At 39.0% G+C, this 19359-nt stretch overlaps 1 long non-coding RNA gene across 1 annotated transcript in view; it reads right to left on the bottom strand.

Moving 5' to 3' along the window:
* Positions 1 to 19359, bottom strand: part of LOC123839476 (uncharacterized) — a 168953-nt gene that overhangs the window by 1272 nt on the left and 148322 nt on the right. The window contains exons 5-6 of the long non-coding RNA XR_010409826.1: positions 8605 to 8796; positions 5429 to 5547 (exon numbers count right to left, since the gene is read on the bottom strand). This is a non-coding gene — a long non-coding RNA (uncharacterized LOC123839476). The remainder of the gene's footprint in view (positions 1 to 5428; positions 5548 to 8604; positions 8797 to 19359) is intronic.

Here is a 19359-nt window from a genome sequence, read left to right as displayed (position 1 = left end):
TTCCATAGTTTGGCTATTGTGGACATTGCTGGTATAAACATTGGGGTGCATGTACCCCTTCGGATCACTACATTTGTATCTCTGGGGTAAATACCCAGTAGTGCAATTGCTGGGTCATAGGGTCGCTCTATTTTCAACTTTTGAGGAACCTCCATACTGTTTTCCAGAGTGGCTGCACCAGCTTGCATTCCCACCAACAGCGTAGGAGGGTTTCCCTTTCTCTGCATCCCCGTCAACATCTGTCGTTTCCTGACTTGTTAATTTTAGCCATTCTGACTGGTGTGAGATGGTATCTCATTGAGGTTTTGATTTGGGTTTCCCTGATGCCGAGTGATGTTGAGCACTTTTTCGTGTGTCTGTTGGCCATTTGGATGTCTTCTTTGGAAAAATGTCTGTTCATGTCTTCTGCCCATTTCTTGATTGGATCATTTGTTCTTTGGGTGTTGAGTTTGATGAGTTCTTTATAGATTTTGGATACTAGCCCTTTATCTGATATGTCATTTGCAAATATCTTCTCCCGTTCTGTAGGTTGTCTTTTCGTTTTGTTGACTGTTTCTTTTGCTGCGCAAAAGCTTTTTATCTTGATGAAGTCTTTAGGGGCCATTTAATGTGCTTACTCTGAGCTGTGTTGCTGTGTTAGGTGCATGTTACTTAAAATTAAAGATAAATCATACACATTCTAAGCCCTAAAATGATTTCAATCTAGTAGAACAGCGTTTCTCAAACTTTTGGGGCCTTGGTATATAGTAAGAAATATCTTTTTAAAAATTTATAATTCATTGTGGTAACAAACCCACATAATATAAAATTTGCCATCCTCGCCATTTCTAAGTTCAGTAGTGGTAAGTACTTCACACTGGTGTGTAACAGATCTCCAGAACTCTTCACCTTGTGAAGCTGAAACTCTATACCCAGGAAACAATAACTCCTGTAGAATTATCTTTTATGTTGCTACACAGCATGTGTGCATGTGTGTGCACACATTCACACTCACACACCCCACTGATGCAAACATCTCACGAAATGATCTTGCTCTCCTTATAGGGGACACACATTCTGATATTTTCCTTTATTCTATTATACTCTTATTTCTATTCTATGCTATTCTTATTCTATTCTTCTTTACTTTTGAAAATGCTGATCATGAACCCACAACTCATGTCAGTACACTTTAGTTGGTTTCACACCTGTGCTTTGACAAGCTCTCCAGGAGAATAGAGACAAAATCACAAATAGCCATGTGACAAGGCGGAGTCAAGTTTGGGGCACAAGGCAGAGGAAGGAAGAACATTCTGGAGGATTCTCAGGAGGGAAGAAACCCACTGAGTCAGCAAGATCATGAAAGGTCACTTGGGAGGAGGTCGTTATCAGAAATCTACCTCAAAATCTCAATGCAATTTCAACTGTGAGTAGATCTGGGGGAGGAGGGGAGGAGGGCATGGGGTTAAAAGGAGGCTGCTCTAGGCACATGAAATATGAAATGTGATCCTGACAGCACAAGTTAGTAACTGAGTAAATTTGTGCCTTCTTTCTCTTACCTGTACAATGGGGATAGTAATACTATCTGCCTCTTAGTGACGTGAGGATTAAATGAGTTAACCCCTGTAAAACTTACAAAGCACCCAGCACATAGGAAATATGTGATGCTAGTGCATTGCTTACATTATATTTAATTTTGCACATATCGCTTCTAAGGGTCTCTGGTCCAGACATCACTGCAAGAAACAAAATGGAAGGTGCTTTCCATCAGGAAGCTGCCTGAAGGCTATGGAGTTACTGGCATGGATTTAATAGACTGTCCTCTATGGAATAGTAAGTACTAAAATAGTCAAAGCAGTGATAATAATAACTGAGTGAATGTTCAAGCACGGTATTGAATCCTTCATGTGCATCCTTTGCTCTAATCTGTGCAGTAGTTACACTAATATACACCACTAACACCATCATTCAAACCAAAACCCTGGGCCATATGGATTCTATGTGGGTTCTTTGTAGAAAGACCTCTGCCTCCATCCAAATCACACTGATTCAGAAGCAGGGAGTTTTTCAGGTCGAGAAGTCTCTTTAAATCTAGACGGGCTGGGGGGATGGTTTTGTGGTAGATGGCAGGAATCCCAGGTTCTTTTGGAGAAACAACCAAGCTGGAACTCTGCTCCCACAGCTACCCCAGGCTGCAGAGAGCATTTCCTAGATAAATCGTTGAGCCAGACTTGAGAGCCGGCCTGAACATTTCCTGCCTCTGAGGCTAATTCTTTCCTTTGTAGAAACCCCAGGCTACGCATTGTTTAGCTGCCTGTTTCCTGGTGGCCAACCTCGGGAGCTCTACCAAACCCCATCTTTGGTGGCCTCCTGACCCAGAGTGCAAATTATTGAGTTCGCTGTCTTTATCCTGCACACTCAGCTACATGACAACTAATTGAAGACCAGGCACGAAAGCTCTCACTCCTTACTCAAAAGACCAGTCTCAGGCCTTCACTCAAACCTGCTCACTTTTTTACTGGGTATAACTTTGATCAGTCCAAATAGCTGGCTCTCAATCTTGAAGTAGGTACAAGGAGCATCAGATTAGATGGGACTGGGATATGTGATGGTTAGCTTTATGCGTCAACTTGACTGGGCCAGGGGATGCCCAGATGAAACATTATTTCTAGGTATGTCTGTGTGGGTGTTTCCAGAGGAGATTCAAATCTGTGGACTCAGTAATGTCCATGGACCTCCTCAGTGCAAGTGGGCATCACCTGATCCCTTGAGGGCCTGAAGAAAACAAAAGGCCAAGGAAGGAGGGATTTGCCCCTTGTTTCCTGCCTGATAGAGAGTTTGCCTGATAGATATCCCTTAATCCTGGGATATCCATCTTCTCCTGGCCTTGGACTGGGATTCACGCCATTGGCCCCTCTGGTTCTCATGTCTCTGGGCACAGGTGGGAATTACACCGCCAGCTCTCCTGGGCCTCCAGCCTACAGAAGGCAGGCATGGGACTTCCAGCCTCCAGCTGCTCACAAGAAATCTCTTCCTATGTACATATCCTGCTTGTTCTGTTTCTCTGGAGAACCTTGGGAATACAGTGGGTGTGGGGGTGTCAGGGGAGGCTGCTGAAGACAGGCATGCTGACTCCAAGATTGAGGGAAGAAGATACTGAGACATCACACATAATAAATGCACGTGCGCAGAAAACACAGCACCTGGAAATATTTGGGAGCATAACCACTTGCTGTGGCTTTGTAGCCCAGTGGATCCTCCATGTGGCAAGCCAGGGGCAGGAGACCCTGAATTCTCAAGGCACAGTTAACTAACTGGAAGCAGGAGCAGGCGTACGTGAAGAGAAAATGAGGGAGGCATGGCGGTCAGCCCCAGTTCTGCCACGCACTGGCTGTGTGACCTTCAGCAAGTCACTGTCCCTCTCAGAGTCCCAGTTTCACATGTACCAGATGGGGGTGAGGTGTATAATAATAGTAGAACACCTGCTACAGTGTTCTTGTGAAGACAAGATCATATAGATAGAAAGTCCTCTGTGAGTTTCAAAGCACTAAGTAAATGTTTGAGTTTAATTATTCAGCTCAGTGTTTAAGGAGAAGAAATGTGTGCAGTAAGATTTAAAAATAGTTCTCTCCAAAACTGGAGGAAAAGAGTTTTTGGAAGGGAAAGGGATGACTTTCAGTTCTGTGAAGAATCTACTTATGTGGATCTCTGTCTATGTATCTGTCTATGTATGTATGTATGTATGTATGTATGTATGTATGTATCTACCTACCTACCTACCTACCTATTATTTTACTTACCTATCTGTCGAGAAAGAGAGAAAAATGGAAAGTTCCAGGGATGATAAAGTAGAGATTCTGAAGTCACCTGTGTATAATGTATATGTTCATTCATTCATTCATTCGTTCGTTCACTGAGTATCTACCATGGAGCTGGTCCCTGGCTAGGTGCTGGGGATACAATGATAAGAAGAGAATGATAAGACTATGGTCTGAGCCTCATTTAGTCTCGGGGGGAATAAAATAATCCCACCAATTAATGCATAGTTACAAACTTCCATAGTGACTCTGAAGTATAGCATGGGGAAGCCAGTTTGCCAGGGTTTAAATTCAGTTTGCTGCCTGGGTGACATTGGGCAGGTTACTTAGCTCCACCAAACCTCAGTTTCTTCATCTGTTCAATGGGGAATAATAATGACACTTACCTCTTATTGTTGTTCTGAAGATCAAATCAGATAATACATCTAAGGTAGGGTTTCCTAGTCTTAGCATGATGGACATTTCCTTGCTGTGAGGGGCTGTTCTATACATTGTGGGATGTTTGCGTCCCTGGCCTCTACCTGCTACATGCAAGTAAGCATCCTTTCCCCACACCGTGTCAACCAACAATGTTTCCAGACATTGCCACATGTCCCCCAGAGGGCAAAAGTGTCCCTGGTTAAGAAGCACTGATCTAATGCTTTTAAAGTGCCAGGCACATGTTGAACACTCACTATATGTTAGCTTTTATAATTTTCATAAAGAAAAGTTATGCAGAAATAAGACCTAAGATTCAAATCCTTATATTGTCATTGACTGGTTGTGGGATCTAATCTTGGGAAGATTAATGAATGTATGCATCTCTAAAAAATATTATCACACATAACTTACTTAGTAGATCTTAAATAAAATAATGTATTAAGTATTAATCTAGTTCCACATAAAGGTATCTAAAATAATGTTTTTGTCTTTGAGGCAGGAGTCGACAAATAACAGCCCATGGGCAAAATCAGGCCAGTCTCCATTTTTGTATAGCACATAAGCTAAAATGGCTTAAAATTTTTTTTTTTTTTTTTATTGAGCTGAAATTCTTGTAGCATAAAAATGAACCATTAACCTGGAAGTGCAAATTGGTGCAGCCATTCTGGGAAACAATATGGATGTTCCTCAAAAAGTTAAAAATAGAACTATCTTATGATTCAGCAATCACGCTACTTGGTATTTACCCAAAGAATACAAAAACACTAATTCAAAGGGATACGTGCACCCCTACGTTTAGAGCAACATTATTTACAATAGCCTACATATGTAAGTAGCCCAAATGTCCACTATTGATGAATGGATAAAGAAACTGTGGTATATAAACACCATGGAATATTATTCAGTCATAAATAAGAATGCAGTCTTGCCATTTGTAATGCCATGGATGGAACTAGAGGGTATTATGCTAAGTGAAAGAAGTCAGTCAGAGAAAGACAAATACCATATGATTTCATTCATATGTGGAATTTAAGAAATGAAACAAATGAGCAAAGGGGACAAAAAGAGGAGACACAGAGCAAGAAACAGATTCTTAACTCTAGAGAACAAACTGACAGTTACCAGAGGGGAGGTGGGTGGGGGATGGGTGAGATACACAATAGGGATTAAAGAGTGCACTTGTTGTGATTAAAATAAAAATTTTAGGGCACCTGGGTGGCTCAGTCCGTTAAGCGTCTGCCTTCGGCTCAGGTCCTGATCCCTCAGCTCCTTGCTGAGCGGGAAGTCTGCTTCTCCCTCTTCCCTGCCATTCCCCCTGCTTGTGCTGGCTCTGACAAATAAATAAATAAAATCTTAAAAAAAAAAATAAAACAAATAAAAACTTGAAAAAGCCACATTAACCATTTTATTTTTTTTGCATTTTTATTTTATTTTTTAATTTTATTATGTTATGTTAGTCACCATACAATATATCATTGGTTTTTGATGTGGTGATCTATGATCCATTGTTTTCGTATAACACCCAGTGCTCCATGCAGTATGTTAACCATTTTAAAGCATATAATTTAGTGACAATGGCTTTCAAACTTTTTGATTCTTTTGAAAAAAATCAAAAGAATATTTCCTGATGTGAAAATTATATGAAATTCAAGTTTTAGTGTCCACAGAGTTTTGTTGCAACACATGCCCACTCATTCTATGCTGCTTTCCCACTACAACAGCGAGGTTAAGTAGCCACGATGGAGACCAGATGGCCCGGAAAGCCTAAAACGTATTTACTCTCTGGCCCTTTATAAAGAAGGTTTGCTGACCCCCGCTTTAAAATGGTAACAGACCAGGGAAATGAAGTACTTGCTTTCGGGAAATAATGTGCTTCCTCCTTCTTTGTTTGCCCTGCTTGCTGATTTTAGGGAATGACAGAATTTACTCAAAAATATGAGGCACTGGTATTTTTCTCCTCCAATCTGACTGACGTAGTCAGCAGGTTCTGTAGCTTTGTGACCCTGGAGGCCAGTGAAGGAGACAGCACCATGGGGACCAAAGGCAGGCACGGTTGCCTCCCACTGCCGGACTTTCAATTCCTGCTCTTGACTTCCCTTTACTGCCCAGGGTCCCACACAGTTTCAGTTTGGAAAGCCTGGTCATTTCAATTCTGGTCAGAAATTGAGGCTGTCCTGGTTTTTATTGTTTGTCACCCATTTCTACCTATGGTATCTTTTCTGGAAGAACCTGTAAGGAAGCAAAAGGTGTCCCTTTGGCAGGTGGATTATTTCAGCCTGATTATTTTTACAAAACAAAAGGAAGAATCTTTCACCTTCCCCCTAACTGCCTGAAAGAATTTAGATAGAGGATCTGCCCTAGGAAGGGAGTCACCACCATAGGTAACCACATTATAATATGAACTACTAGGGGTGATAGACAGGGAGCAACTTTGTTAAAATTCCTCTTTATGTCCCATTGTTTCTGGATGGCCTAGCAAACATTTGTTTACTATGTTTACAATGTTTGCAAACATTTACTCTTTTCCATCTTCCTATGAATTGTCTTCCTTATCTCTGAAGTCCCAGTTCCCTACCCCTTCTCCTTAGCTCCAGATGGCACATAAGCCTCAATTGCCTGCCTGCCTGTGGGGCCTCATAATCTTTTTTTTTTTTTTTTTTAAGATTTTATTTATTTGAGAGAGAGAGAGCACGAGTAGTGTGAGGGGCGGAGGGAGAGGGAGAAGCAGACACCCCACCGAGCAGGGAGCCGGATGCGGGGCTCGATCCCAGGACCCTGAGATCATGACCTGAACCGAAGGCAGACACTTAACAGACTGATCCACCCAGGTGCCCCCATGGGCCTCATATTCTTAAGGAGCCCTTGTAAGTACATAACTAAATTCCATTTTCTCCTGTTAATCTGTCTCATATCAGTTTAATTCTTAGACCAGCCAAAAATACCTTGAAAGGTAAAGACAAATTTTTCCTCCCCAATAACTCTGTAAAACATTTGCGTGCCCCACTTTCATCCCTGGTCTAAATGGATTGACCATACATAGGGCACGGCTGGGTCCAAGGATTTTTAAAAAGATTCCCATAACTGCTTAGTTCATGCTAAGCCACTAGACTACCTGGTCTGTAAAGTTTGTTAAAATATGGAAAGGGAGGACTTGAAATCATGCTTTCCTTTTGATGGGCCGTAACATAGGGAAAACCTGTGGAATATTCATCTTGAGCAGATGGAGTCAAAGCAGGAAGAGAAGCTTATATGAGACAGAAGATTTTTGAGTGCTTCCCATGCAAATACCCTAGAAAGTGTGCAAAGCTTGACTCAACTCTCAAAAAAAAAAAAAAAAAGCCTCCTCAGTTACCCGAAAAAGCCTTCCCGAGCTCTTATCACCACAGCCCCACCAGAGTATGGCCCTGGGACTCTTTCCTGGCCTCAGCACCTTGATAAGAGCTGAAGAAGACCCTTAGAGAACAATATGCAGATAAAATGAACACAAAATACTGAGCTTTTCGCCCTCGTGTCAGCAAGCCCTCTTACTTAACTAGAGACCTCAACAGTTAAAACCAGAAATAGACAAGATTGCCTAACTCATGCTCTGATTAAAACCTATTGTTCTCATTTTTCCCTGCACTTTCTTGAGGCATGGATGAAGGTGTTTTGCAATGATCAAAATATTCCAACTGCCAAGCCAGAAAAGCCCTGACAGCAATGGAATGCCTAGGAGACCACTCCCCACATGTCCCCTTCCTGGCTCACGAATGTGAGCTGAACACACACTGACCCGCCCACACCCCACAACAACCACGCGTTCTCTCCCAAACCTCTCTATAAACCTGTAGGGTTCATCTAGCAGGCAGAGAGGTGGGTTACTGCCACCTCCCCCTACTGCCAGGACCTGAAATCAATTTCTCCCTTTTTCTTTTCCAAGCCCTCATCTCTTGAGTTATTGGCTTCTCTTACTGCGACTTTATCCAAGTTTGCTTGGTAACAGTGCTGGCAAATCCAGCCAAGAGCTGCGCTTCTGATGCGTCCAGCCCCCTTTGGGTTCCCTGGGTCGGGGAAGTTGGCTGCGGAAGTGCCAGGGCTCACCCCTTCCTTTTCTGAGTTAGCAGCTGGGATAGATCATTCAGAAACACTAGGTAGTTCTATTTTTCACAATAAATGAGTGAGAGTCCTTCTTGGGTGCCTATGACACAGATACAGAGGCTACAACTGAATGAATGTTATTTCATTCGATGTTGATAATTCTATAGATTAACTTATAGCCTAAGAACCCCTTTGTCAAAATCCTTTTGTTATCCTGTCCCTCAGGATCCTGTGTCTCCTGGGCTGAGTCTAAAGTAGTAACCATGGCTACAATGTTCCCAAAACTTAGAAAGAAACTGGAAAGACTCACCACAAAGCTTGAAAGCATTTTTGATGTAGCAGGTCTTACAGAAGAGAAGGTTCAAACTCTCCTGGCAGGAGCTTTGAGCCTCAACAAGGGTGAGTGTTGATTCTTCCTGAGGCCAACCCGCCACACATCCTTGTCCCCCAGTCCGAAGAATTTTAGATTCCTCCAGAATTCCTCAGTTCTGTGATAGGCTAGCTTGGAATAGAAAAGAATTAATACGTGACATGAGGAAAGTATACCCACTAGTTTTATATTAGAGATAATTATCCAAAAATGAGTGGAGTATAAACAGAAGTCAGACAGAATAACTTTAGGAAAGTCTTCCTCTTTTTGGGGGGGGGGCGGAACCAGTGACAGCGATTATGGAAGATGGATAATCTACACCATATTCATTTGAGACTAAAAACAGTGTTACTTTCAGCTTCTATTTCGAGGGCTCTCCTATGGATTTTGTACTTTTCCTTTAATCTTTTGGCACAAGATTGAAAAGTGGGACTTTTAGCATCCTGATGAACTGTTTCCCAGAACATGGGACGTTCAGAGCTAAAAGCAAGGCAGATCTAGACAAATCCAGTTTGGTCACCCTAGTTGTCTTCCAGAAGCCCACACCACCTCTATCACTACCATCTTTTAGATCATGCTCTGGGTACCTGGAACCCAGAATTCCTTGCACAAATGGACCTAAGCCTGCTTCGGGAACCTGCACAGTCCTCTCTCCTGGGTTTGCTCTTGATTGTGAATACTATTAGTATTCACTCTCCTAGGCCCACAATGAGTATATGGGGAGAAGGGGGTTCTTAGCTATATGGCTGGGGTCTCTATGTATGAAGAAGTCCCTGGGACTATGCAACAGAGCAGGGCTGGGAAGAATAAGGCCAGACCTGAGCCTGATTCTCTCCATGTCCCCGAGTTTGATAGGGAATTTTGAGGAGTCTGAGAATTTTGACTTGAATACGTGCTTCCAGGTCATTATGAAAGTACGTTTTTTTCTAGATAGTATGATAGAACATCTTTTATTTAATAGTTTGCTATTTCGGTTTATAATATTTAAATATTTGTAGAAATAGTATGCAGATATCTGTTTGTACTTTTACCCCAGGCCCTGGCAAACGTTATGGATGGGAATTGCCTATCTTTGTCTTATGCTTGAATAGAAATTCTACAGGCAATTTTTCATGGTGGAGAATATTGAAGGCCCTGTGGGGGACATTCTCTAAAATTTTGTCTGTGGACAGTTTCCCAAGGTTTCTGAAAGAATCCAAATGCAGCCCTCAGTAAGAAGCCAAGACTGACTATTGAATTCATTCAAGCAGCCATCCATGGGCACAGCACAATAAGATTTAAAACCTAACAAAAGGGAGGAAGCTAAATTTTAAGTTCCTCCAAGTTAAAAGCTTACAAGAATAATGGGTCATAACCTCACACTATATAGTTAACTCTTCTCTAAACCCCATCCACTATATTCTACTATTTTAAAACCAAGGGCATTGGAAAAACTGATGTCCTATGAGATGTCTACAACTCCCACATGTTGGCCCTATACTTAAACAGAACATAGGATATCCTTCCAGCTTGCTTCAACCATTCCTAGTAAAATTTCTCCTGCTTTCACGTGCCAATCCTTCATCCCGTCACAGACAGAAATACACAGTTTTCTTACACTTGGGTTTCTTATTTAACGTTGTCATTTGTTTATGCTGTCCACTATCGGGTGAGATGATTATTGCTATAAGAACCAAAAGAAAGCAGTCAGCCATCATCTCACTAGATGACTTCAAACTATCCCTGAACCCTTCATGAAGGAACATTCCTTCCTCCTTGGCTTATATGTATATTGAACTGAGACTTACTTTGTAAATTAAATATAGTGATGTTCTACACTTTGAACATGGTATATATGGACCAGATCTTCCTATCTGGACAAACTTCAGTCAAAAACTAACAATGACTAAGACACAAGCACCATCCAGCTTGGATTTGACCCTTGTAGAAGTCCCATCTGTTTGTGTTTGTTAATGAGATGAGAAATCAGCTTAGAGCACCTCCTGCTAAAACCAAAGTCAAATTTCCTATGTGGCCACTTTGATCCCTTAATACCTGTGTTCAAAATGAGCAGACGAGTCTACTGCTCTGTTGAGAACCTATCCCACCTTAATGCATATGTCAGCCCTGTTCATCCCATCGTTCCCAACTCAGGATCCCAACTCAGGTCTCTGTTGTTTCACCTGGCCAATGCATTATTTTTCCTCTCCAGTATATTCTCATTCCCAATACATTTTGACTCTTCTACCATGACTAATATCTTACATCATTTACACAGATGAGATTAATCTGGAAATTGCTCGGGCTGTTGTGGCCACTAAAGATGCTTTTCTTAAGGACTGTCTATTTCCTCTTGCCACTTACCAACCATAAAACAACTATATGACTTCAAGAATGGGGTCCCTGATTAGAAAAAGTCTATCATGAAAATAGCAGTTTGACTCCTTTACTCTGTTTACAACCTGTTTACACCCATACAGTCATCCCATAACTTTCATGTCCCTTCTACTAGTCAATGCTATCAGTTGGAGGGGACACCTGGGAAAGGAGAAGGAAAAGAACAAATTGGGACCACCTGTGTGCCTGGATTATCCAGTATAGCACCTTGTCATCACGTGTGCTCTCTGCTTGTAATGCAGGGAAGTTGGTCCAGAACCATCCTGACTTGACCAGGAATTGGAGGCCTTGCAACCACCAGCAAATTAAACACATCAGCCTTCCCTTACGAAGTGGTAACCCGAAATCTTAGTGTTAATATGTTTATTTTCTGGAGGGTCCAAATATTTTCCCTGGGAGAGTAGTTTCCAAACTTTAGTATATACGAGGACTACTTGAAGGGCTTGTTAAAACACAGATTTCTGGGACACATCTTCAATTTTTCATTTAGTAGGTCCAAAGTGGGCCCTAAGGATCTACATTTCTAAGTTCCCAGATGCTGATGCTGTAGACCTGGTGGCCACACTCTGATAGCCATCACCCTAGAGGGAAGCAGACGTTATTACTTTGTCAAGACCTTGCTCTAAAAACACATTCCTCAACACAGACCCAGATTAAGTTTCCAATTATATGGGATAAGTTTTCCAGTTTTTATGTAAAGATTTAAACATTAAATTCTAACCACAAAATCCATACGCTTGAATTGCTTTGGGTGAGACAGAGAACAAAAATTATGACATTAAGCAAGACTTTGGTAGACTTTTCAATGAAGACCTTAAATGGTCTGAGGCCTCACCAATTATCATAATGAATATGTGGTTCTGCAGTCAGAGATGTCAGCCCATATGACATTGTAAGTGGATGGCCTAGGATGGTTCCAACATACATTCTAGTTGTTTTCCGCTAACAGCAGCTGGCAAACTCTGGCCCACTGGTCAAATCTGGCCTGCCACCTGTTTTTGTATGGCCTGCAAACTAAGAATGGTTTTTACATTTTAAATGGTTGAAAGAAAAAAAAAAAAAGACAGCTATTTCATTAAATGTGAGAACTATATGAAATTCAAATTTTATTGTCCATAAAGTTTTATTGGAACACAGCCATGTCCGTTGTTTTTGTATTGTCTTTGGCGAGTTGCAAAGTTGTAACAGGGATAGTAGGACCCACAAAGCCTAAAATATTTACACTCTGATTCTTTAGAAAAGACATTTGCTGACACCTACTCTAGAGGGTAAGGGAGTTACCTTGTAGCATCCACTGAGGGAAGATTATGTGAAACTGACAAAGAATAGTAGAGAACTCTTTGGAGATCCAGGTCATATGATCTCAGGACTTGAGACATAGATTAGAAAACGCTGAGTTTCCTTATTCCCATAGAATCATTACCTGTTTTTACTTTACTTCCTGTCACTGTTGGCTATGTTTGCTAGAAAGACATTTCCTCCTGCCCTCTTGCCACATTCCTCATTTCTTCGTGTCTCTGAGCTCCCATTCCTCTGCATCATCTGTGCCCAATACCCTCAGTGAACAGTTTTGTGATCAGTTCCCTAGCCCCAGCAGATGCACTGGGAAACAAGTCAGTGATGGGCTTGTGTGTATGGCCTCCTTAGTGATGGTGAGTCTTCTCTTTCTGGCCTTACTATAAATATTTCCTTTTGGAACAATTCCATGGGTTGGGTGAAGCCCTCTAGATAGAAATACAAGTGGAACGATGCCAGGCAAGGTGCTGCATATCCATCAGTATGGTCACACACAGGCCCTGCAAGCTCCACAAGAGGGACAAATGATCATCAGGCCTCACAGTTTCCTATGACTGATCGTTAATGGAACATACTGGATCATAGTAAATTCCCCAAAGATACAATCATTCAGCAAAACAGATTTTTTTGAAAAATCTTTTCAAACGCTTTTTGAAACACTATTTCGTAATGACAGAGTCTGAAGGATGACTGACAATTTGGAACACTTTCCAACTAAACAGTTCAAAAATACTTGATTGAAAATATGAAGCTTGATAAGGCTATAAGTGCTTCTACTTAAATATTTTATTAAAATGTGTGCTCTCATGGCCAGGAAAAATGTGGGAATTTATTTGTTTAAAACTAAAAATTATGAATTAAACTGCTTGACAAACAAGAATTCTATTTTCCATCATAGTCTTAAGCTCAAAAACTTTTAACTTGTTACTAAGAAAACACAAGCCTAGGAATAAAAAGTCCTGGTTCTAGAAACAGCAAGAATGTGGAGGTATTTGTTTGTTTTAAGGACTCTTGTGACTTTTAGAATCTTGTATTTCTAAAACTTTTTTTTTTAATATAGAAACGTTTGTATAATATCCCTTTAAACTTCAAAAGGTGGTTAAAAAACAATTACATAATGAGAATGGGAAATTTAACATTTTACTCTAATATTAAAAATGTGATTTGTTGTTTTTCTCCATAGAGAAAGGAGAAATTGCTTTATGCAAATGTAACATAATGTGGGATTTCAGTTGAAATGCATTGTAATTGTGTTATGCTAGCTACAATTATAAAAAATGGCACCTTTTGTGAATTGGTGCTAGTAAAACCTTTAGTAGAATCTAAAAAAATATGCATCTAGAGAAATGTTTCCACTTGAACATTTTGGATAAATTTTATTTTGTTTGAATAGGTAATATGGTTTCATGGTTCAATCAAATCAAAACAACACAAAAAAGTATGCACTAGATGTTTACGCTTACCTGTGTTCCAGCCACTCCAACCAGCTAGTTCCCCATAGGGCAACTATTTACATTAATTTTTCATTTATCGTCCTAGTGTTTGTTTTTGCAATATAAGCAAGTATGAGTATTTATTCTTATTTCCCTGCTTTCTCTCATAAAAAAGTAGCATAATAAAGACACTGTTAAATACTTTGCTTTCTTCACTTACTGTACAACTTGTAGGTCTTTTTTTATTTTTGTACATAGAGAGCCTCTACATTCTTTTTTGTTTAGCTGTATAGTACTCTTTTGCATGGCTTTGCCATGATCTATTCGCCTGATCTCTTACTGCTGGACCCTACTTGTTTCCAATCTTTTGTTCTTGTGCCCTTCAGGAATGTTTTCAAGTTTTCCTTGATAGGTTTTGTACATCTCCTGTTAAACAACTGCTTTTTGTTTATATGTAGTTCTTTATCTTGTTCTGAGTAAAATTTTACAGTGTAGTATCTGTCACTTTTTTCTAATATTTGTTTATCTTACAATGTATTTTATCTGGTTAAACTCAGTTATATTTTCTATTATGCTTTTTTTAAATTGAAACATAATTGACACATAATTTGTATTAGTTTCAGGTGTACAACATAAGGACTCAATATTTATATATATAGTAAAATGATCACCACAGTAAGTCTAGTTAACATCTGTTACCATACATACATTTTTTTCTTGTGATGAGAACTTTTAAGATCTACTCTCTTAGAAACTTTCAAATATGCAATACAGTATTATTAACTGTAGTCGCCATGATATACATTATATCCCCATGACTTATTTTATAATTGGAAATTTGTACCTTTTGACCACCTTCATCCATTTCTCCCACCCTCCACCCCTTGCCTCTAGTGACTATCAATCTGTTCTCTGTATTTATGAGCTTGGTATTTTTTCCTCCTAGATTCCACATATAAGTGAGATCATAGGGTATTTATCTTTCTCTGTTTGACTTATTTTGCTTAGCATAAAGCCCTCAAGGTCCACCCAAATGTTATCGCAAATGGCAAGATTTCCTTCTTTTTTATGGCTGAACAATATTCCAGTGTGTGTGTGTGTGTGTGTGTGTGTGTGTGTGTGTATAACATTTTCTTTATCCATTCATCCACTGATGGACACTTAGGTTGCTTCCATATCATGGCTAATGTAAATAGTGCTGCAATAAACTTGAGGGTGCACATATCTTCTTAAGTTAGTGTTTTTACTTTTTTCAGATAAATACCCCAAAGTGAAATTGCTGAATCATATGGTAGTTCTATTATTAATTTTTTGAGGAACCTCCATACTGTTCTCCACAGTGGCTGCACCAATTTGCATTTCCACCAATAGTGCACAAGTGTTTCCTTTTTTCCATATCCTTGCCAACACTTGTTATCTCTTGGCTTCTTGATAATAGCCATTCCAACAGGAGTGAGGTGATGTCTCATTGTGGTTTGGTTAGAATTTCTCTGATGCTTAGTGATATTGAACATCTTTTCATATACTCGTTGGCCATCTATGTGTCTTATTTGGGAAAAAAAATATCTATTCAGATCTTCTGCCCTTTTAAAAATCATATTGTTTAGTTTTCCGCTATTGATTTGTATAAGTTCCTTATGTATTTTGGATATTAACCTCTTATGAGATATATGATTTTCAAATATTTTCTCCCATTTGGAAGGTTGCTTTCTTTTTATTAATGGTTCCCTTTGCTGTGCAGAAGCTTTTTAGTTTGATGTAGTTCCACTTGTTTATTTTTATTTTTGTTGCCTTTATAAACGGAGCTGGGTCCATATACCTGAATCATGTCTGTGGAATCTGAAACAGCTCAAGGGCTTTGTTCCAGGCCTTTCCAGCCATAGCGCAGGGCCATTCTGCTCACCCAGGAACCTATCCAGTGGTCAATCAGCAGTCTTCCCAGGAATCTGATGGGAGCCATTCCCACCATGCATATGGTAATAGGCTTGCTGACTGAGGACCCTGCATGGAAATTCTTGTAGTAGAGCCACGAACTGAACAAAGTACTGGAAACAGTGCCATCCATCCAGGGACTAGATAGGATCCATGCCCACTTGAGCCCCTGGTAACAAGCTGGCCTATTGTGGACTCCAATGTAGACCAAGCAACAGCTGTATAACTGGCTCCAACCCACACAACTACGATTCCAGAGGTGATCCTATCAGCCCAGAGAACAGACAGGAGAAGGTCTTTACCTGATTAAACCAGTCTATAAAGAATGGAAGACATGTTTGTTCCTTCAAAGGTACAGACATCAATGCAAGGCTACATGGATCACAAAGAATCACCAAATATAATACCACCAAGTGAAAGTAATAAAGCTTCAGTAACTGACCCCAAAGAAGTAGAGATCTATAGTTTACCTGGCAATTCAAAATAATTATCTTAACGAAACTGAATGAAATGCAAGAGAACACAGACCGACAACTAAACAAAATCAGAAAAACAATGCATATGAAAATGAGAAGTTCAGTAAAGAAAATAGAAGCCATACAAAAGACCCAAACAGAAATCCTAGAGCTGAAGAATAAAATAACAGAACTGAAAAGTTCAGTAAAGAGTTTCGACTCCAGATAATCATAGAGAAGAAAGAATCAGCGAACTCAAATACAGATCATTTGAAAATAACCACTTAGAGGAATGAAAAGAAAAAAGAATTAAAAAAAAAGTAAAGAAGGTCTATGTAAATTACAGGACACATCAAGCAAATAAACATGTATATCATGGGAGTCCCAAAAGAAGTAGAGCGAGAAAAGGGGGCAGACAGTTTATTTAAAGAAATAGTAGCTGAAAACTTCCCAAATCTTGGGAGAGATGTGGACATTCATGTACAAGAAGTTCAAAGGACCCCAAACGTGATCATCACAAAGATTACTATGAGACCCATTATAATCATAATGTTAAAAGTCAAAGACAAGCAAGAATTCTGAAAGCAGCAAGAGAAAAACAACTCATCATATGCAAGGGAATCCCCACTCCCAATAAGGTTATCAGTGGATTTCTCTGTGAAACTCTGCAGGCCAGGAAGGAGTGGGATGATAAATTCAAAGTTCCGAAAGGAAGAAAAAAAAAAAAAAGCAACAAAAACCCTGCCAATGAAGAATACTGCACTGGGAAAAACTGTCCCTGAGAAATGAAGGAGAAATAGATATTCGCAGAGGAACAAAAGCTAAGGGAGTTCATCACCACAAGACCTGCCTTACAAGAAATGCTAAAGGGAGTTCTTCAGGTTGAAATGAAAGGACACTAGTAACAACATGAAAGCACATAAAAGTAAAAAAATTCATTGGTCAAGGTAAATATATAGTCAAATTCAGAATACCCTAATACTGTAATGGTGGTGTGTAAGTCACTTTGTTTCTAGTATAAAAGTTAAAAAATGATAATATTAAAAATAATTACAGGTACAATATGTTGATATTGAGTGCACAGTATAAAAATATGTAAAGTGTGAAATAATAGCATAGCATGTTGCAGGAAGGGAAAGTAAAAGTCTAGAGTTTTTGGATGCAATTCAAGGTAAGTTGTTGTCAGTTTAAAATAGACTGTTAATGTTTATGTAAGTCTCATGGTAACCATAAAGAAAAGTTCTATAGTAGATTAAAAGAGATAAAGAAGGAATAAAGCATACCTCTGTAAAATATGTATCACAAAGGAAGACAGTAAGAGAGAAAGGGAATAAAAAACAATCTGAAAACAATGAGCAAAATGACAATAGTATGTTCTCACCCATCAATAATTACTTTAAGTTAAATAAACTAAATTTTCCAGTCAAAAGACAACAGCTAAAAGGATAAAAATACCAAGATGCAACAATACGCTGCCTACAAGAGAGTCATGCTTGTTTGAACAAAACATGTAAGCTGAAAGTGAAGAGATGGGTAAAAGGTCTTCCATGAAAATGGTAACCAACAGAGAGCAGGAGTAGTTATATCAGATAAGATAAACTTTTAGTCAAAATTGATCACAAGAGACAAAGAAGGCCACTATGTAGAGGTAAAGGGGTCAATTCATCAAGAAGATACAACAATTGTAAACATATCTGCACCCAACATTGGACCATCTATTTAAAGCAAATATTAAAAGAAGTAAAAGAAAAAATAGATAGCAATACACTAGTAATAGGGGACTTCGATGATCTACTGTTGACATTGATCATTCAGACAGAAAACTATTCAGGAAATAGTGGTCTTGAATTATATTATAGACCCAATGGACCTAACAGACATACAGAACATTCCATCCAATAGCACCAGAATACACATTCTTCTCAAACACACATGGAATATTAGCCTGCATAGATCATATGTTGGGCCATGAAGAAACCCTAAACAAATTTAAGAAGACTGAAATAATATCCAGTATTTTTCCAACCACGATGGTATGAAACTAGGAATTAGCAGCAGGAGGAAAACCGGAAAGTTCACAAATATGTGGAAATTAAACCACACACTACTGAATAACCAATGGGTCAAAGAAGAAATCAAAGGGAAATCAGAAAGTATCCTCAGACAAAGGAAAATGAAAATACAGCATACCGAAACTTACAGGATGTAGCCAAAAGCAGTTCTAATAAGAACATCTATAGTGATAAATGCCTACATTAAGAAAAAAGAAATATTTCAAATAAATAACATTTTTATATCTCAAGGAACTGGAAGAAGAAGAGCAAGGTAAACCCAAAGTTAGCAGGAGGAAGGAAATGATAAAGATTATAGTACAAATAAATAAAACAGAAATTAGAAAATAGAAAAAAATCAATGAAACTAAGAGTTGGTTTTAGAAAAGATAAACAAAATTGTTATACCTTTAGCTAGACTAACCAAGAAAAAAAAAAAAAGAGGACTCAAATAAACAAATGAAAGAAGAAGCATTATAACTGACACCACAAAAATACAAAAAATTACCTAGCAGAGATTGGATAACCTAGCATAAATGGAAAAATTCCTAGAAACATACAACCTAACAAGACTGAATCAGGAAGACATAGAAAATCTGAACAGATGAATAATGAATAAGGAGTTTGGATTAAGAGTCAAACATTTCCCAACAAACAAAAGCCCAGGACCAGATGATTTCACTGGTGAATTCTACCAAATTTTAAAGAAGAATTGATGTAAATCCTTTTTAAACTCATCCAAAAAATTAAAGAGGACAGAACACTCCCATATTCATTTTATGAGGCCAGCATTACCCTGATATCAAATCCAGATTAAGGACTACAAGAAAAGAAAATTATAGGCCAATATACCTAATGGATATAGAAACAAATATTCTGAACAAAATTCTAGCAAGCTACATTGACTCCACTTTAAAAGGATCATATACCGTGATCAGTTAGTATCTATCTTTGGGATACAAAGGTAGTTTAACATATGCAAATGAATAAATATGATATACCACATATTAATAGAATAAGGGATAAAAATCATATTATCCTCTCAGGAGATGTAGAAAAGCGTTTGACAAAATTCAACACCACTTCATGATAAAAAAGTTTTCAACACATTGGGTATAGAGGACTGTAATAAAACATAATAAAGGCCTATAT

Source organism: Mirounga angustirostris, unplaced genomic scaffold (genome assembly GCF_029215605.1).
Source record: "Mirounga angustirostris isolate CCGP_5_RB_7025 unplaced genomic scaffold, mMirAng1.0.hap1 SCAF_3, whole genome shotgun sequence".
Taxonomy (NCBI): Eukaryota; Metazoa; Chordata; class Mammalia; order Carnivora; family Phocidae; genus Mirounga; species Mirounga angustirostris.
Note: the sequence above shows the minus strand (reverse complement) of the source record. Positions and strands in the feature narration are given on the sequence as shown.